The sequence below is a fragment of the Triticum aestivum genome, chromosome 7B (genome assembly GCF_018294505.1).
Source record: "Triticum aestivum cultivar Chinese Spring chromosome 7B, IWGSC CS RefSeq v2.1, whole genome shotgun sequence".
Taxonomy (NCBI): Eukaryota; Viridiplantae; Streptophyta; class Magnoliopsida; order Poales; family Poaceae; genus Triticum; species Triticum aestivum.
The window spans coordinates 726886458-726890599 of record NC_057813.1 but is presented as its reverse complement, the minus strand read 5'-3'; positions in this window follow the sequence as shown (position 1 = coordinate 726890599).

Sequence of the window (4142 nt, the reverse complement as noted above, 5' to 3'; positions counted from 1 at the left end):
ATGGACGTACAAACTCACATGAACACACCAAGATCGAATTAGCCTTGGTAGCTGATGATATAGAGCGCACGTACGTACCTGAAAGACTTTGTTGTCGTTGTCCTCGTCAAAGTGCGCCGCTGATCCAGCCGCCGGTGACGGCTGCCCTTTGCCTTTTGTAGTCTCCGCTGAAATTCTGCTCGGCAGCTCGTCAGAGATTATCTTCGTCATGGTGCTGGTAAGCAACAAGCTCGCTGTGCTGCGTGGAATCAGGGAGGGAGGGAGGGAGGTAACAAGGTTGCGACGCACAACACCTACCTCTACCTAGATATTTTACATGCCGTATAACAACCTCGATTCTCTAGCTAACACACGTGCGGCAGATCATAACAACCGGCTGGATGAAAGTGAACGTGTCAGCAACGTAATGTACACCTTTTAACATACCATTTCAATCTCATTATCTCAACAAACTTTCACAAGATTGAGATTGTTATATATGGAGGTTTGGATGGTGTTAATCTTGTGCCACCCTTCTCTCATATATATTCTGTCCGTGCGGGTGCGGCATGAAAAAAAAACTTTCTTCTGGTTCCTCCCTTATCTATAAGAAGTCTACTACCTCCGTCCTGATTTATTGGTCCTCATTTTATTTCGTGTCAAATTTTGACCATATATTTAATTAACAAAATATTTATGCATGTCACAAAATATTATATCATTGAAAACTTTGTTCAAATATAAATTCAACTATGTATTTTTCGTTGACATGCATTATCATTATGTTAGTTAAATCTTTAATCAAAAATTGACACAAATTACAAAGGGTCCAATAAACCAGGACGGAGGTAGTACTTGCTAAAATAGAACATCACCAGCAGTTAGTTCCCCAACTTTGTGGATTGCCTTATTAGAAAACATGTTTTCTGCAAAACAATTTTACACTAACCCTTACAGGACATCGATTACAGATGTTTATTAATACATGATTGTATGCTTTGGATTCAGCTGATGTTCTATTTTATAATCTATGGAAGCACGTTTAAGACCGGGAAACGAATATGTTGAATAGTGATGAAATAAAATGGCATTTCTGCCAGTAAACTTGTTGCCATGTGCAAGCATATCGCTTATGAGCATGGGTTGTATCTTCGTCATGTTTTTTTTTTTGGTTTCCTTGATTAAATATACCCCCGCCCAAAGTTATTATTCTGCGAATCAAAGTTTCATCGTTGGACTTTCTGATTTGAATAATAATTTTTTATAGGTTCTCTCCCTTTGAACATCAACCATCATTGGCTGATTAGATTTGCGTTAATCTTGATGTTACGATCTTCTCCTGTTAGTCGAGCTCAATGATTGCGTGCTAATTCAGAATCATAAAGTTAATTGTCCGTTTGCTTGCCACCGGTCTTTTGGTGGCGTACCGCACTGGAGGTTATCATCATGTTTTTTTAGAAAAGGAGAATCACATCTGGCATCTGCATCTGAGGCGATGTATACATCCACTTTATTAATTATTCTCACAAGACCTTACAAGGATATACAACAGCAGGACTAAAGCTACCGTCTAAGCAATAACTGTCGCTAGACCTATCCAATTGATGAAGGGGCGCAGATAGTCTGGGCCTAATACCAAACAGACATTGCAGCCAAACCTAAACATCTAAGACCTGAGGTCCCAACCTGGACGCCTACCGGGTATGGGGCACCTACTAGTCCGGCGCACTCCTCAACTAGGACACCTGCCGGGTATGAGGCCGCTGCAGCCACTTGCCATCAACCCATCTTCAGAGGTGTACTGTTGCATGAACCGTGCATGCCAGGTCTCTCTGCCATCGACGCCACCACGTTGCCCGACAACATCGTCCTCCTGCGCGAGTCCATCCTCCCATAGCAAACTCCGAATCTGCACTGCGCCACGCCGTCAAGATCCGTCGCCATCAGTGTGTAGGATGAAGCATCGCTCCACCAAAGAATCCGTCCTCTGGTCCTCGATCACGTGTGTACCTCCAAGAATGACGCCCCCAAAGGAGGAACGACACCAGAGCGCCGCCATCATCCGATCATCTGATCTGGGTTTCCCCCGGAGGTAGCAGGGAGTGGCCTTGAACTTCTCCACGGCGATGTCTTCAAGAAGGGAACGACGCAGATAGCGCCGCCATCGCCGGCCTTAGCAGGAGCCGAAGGCAAGTTTTCACCTAGATCAGTGCGAAGGGATCCAACTCTCGTGCCAGGGCCGCCGTCACCACCAGCACCACCAGGCAGACCCTGGAGTACCGGCATATCAGTGAGCCGCCGACACCACCACATCCAGATCGCCGGCCAGGCTGGGCCGCCGCCATCCCCCGCGACGTCCGGGTCAGAGACGGAGCCGCCGACCGCGCACAGGGACCGCCACCGCCTGCACACGCCAGAGCGCCGCCGAGAGCCCAGGGCCCGGCACCGCTTGCCGAAGCCAACCGCCCGAGCACTGGCGCCACCATGGAGCCATCAGATCGGGGAGGAAGACGTGCACCGACCACCCTCGCGAACCCCGCCGCACGCCTGAGCGCTGACGCCACCGCGGCGCCATCAGTTCGGGATGAGGAGGAGCCCGCGCGCTCGCCGCCCCTCGCAGACCATGCCACCACCAGCGCCGCAGCTCCACCAAGCAGGGGAGCCCCGCCCAGATCCGCCGGCGGCCCGACCTGCCGCCGAGCCGAGCGTCGTCGTGAGGGCAGCCGTCCCGCGCCTCCCAGGAGCCTCGCAAGGGGGAGGGAGCCCCGCCGCCGCCGACGCACGTGCGGGCTTTGCCCGGCGGCGTCCCCTAGCGGCGGCGAGGGAGAAGGAAGGCGAGAAAGGGGAGCGGCGGCGGCGATCTAGGATTCCGCCTGGACCGCTCACCGGAGCGGCATGGGGGACGGAACGGGACCTCGTCCTTAGGAGATCAGTGATTGGTTCCTTGCCATATTTAGTAGTATCAGTTTGCCTAAAACTGAAGGAACAGATGGACGAACAATGCCTCACCATATCTTCTCCGTAATTCCTAACGAAGCCGACGGTTAAGGACTCGGATTCAGCTCGGATTGTCATTGGATGTCAGAGATCCCTTACCGTTTCCCTTCCTATAAACACGGATTCAGAAACGATTTCGTATGAAAATTATCCTAACCACATTCACCCTTAGTATTTAGGATAGCGGTACAAACTGGAATAGCTTAGAGCATCTCCACCTGTTTGGCCCCCCATCGCACCTAGCAAATGCCTTCTAGCGTTTGCACCGGCGGTTGTTTTGCCCTGAGGCAATCGTGTTTCCCGCCGCGCCCCCAAGTTTGGTCCCAGACGCCCAAAAAAATTGAACTAGTCTTTCCCACTGCCAAAACACGCAACAGGTTCGGCGATCATCATGCCACAGTTCGGCGATCAAACACAGCCAAAAGTTCAGCAATCAAAAGGAAGGAATCATAGACATGGAACACATCAAGCGACAGGCTCCACTGTTGCGGGACTGGCCGAGATCGGTGTGGGCGTAGTCAGGCTCGGCGTCGGCGTGGCTTCTGTGCTCGGGCTGGTCGTCGGCGTCGACACCACTCCGTTGCTCGGGCTAGGCATCGTCATTGGTGTTGTCGTCGTGGGCGTAGGGACGGTGGTTGCCGCGGGCCCGGGCATCTGGTTCAAGATGAGGCCGCGCTCCTCCTGGTACCACACCTTCATCTGCTCGTCCATCATCGACAAGTCTGCCGCCATCAAGAACGCCAGGTCGGTGTTCCTCTTCTTTGCGGCGACGTTGGTCCTGAGAAGGTCGAGCTTGACGTCCTGCTTCGCCATCGACGCCGACCACCTAGCTTCGGATTTCTCCTCCCTCTTGATGACGTTGTTCTTGGCGTCGGCGATGCACTGCTCGATCAAAGATTGCAGCCTCTCGGCTTCGGCTGGGTGGCATCGGTGGCTAAGGGAGGGGGTGCATACTTCTCCGCCGGCATGGCGGCCAGAACGGGAGGAGAATAGCGGGAACAACGGGGGAGAAGGGGGAAATGGAGGGAATAGGGAGGAAAACGGCGGGAAATAGGCTTGTCTGTCGCCGACAACACAGGCCCACGCGCCTTTTCGCCTCAGCAGGCGCCCCTCGGTGCGCTGGGTTCGGCTTGGATTCGCCGTTTGTAATTTCAGCCCAAACCGGC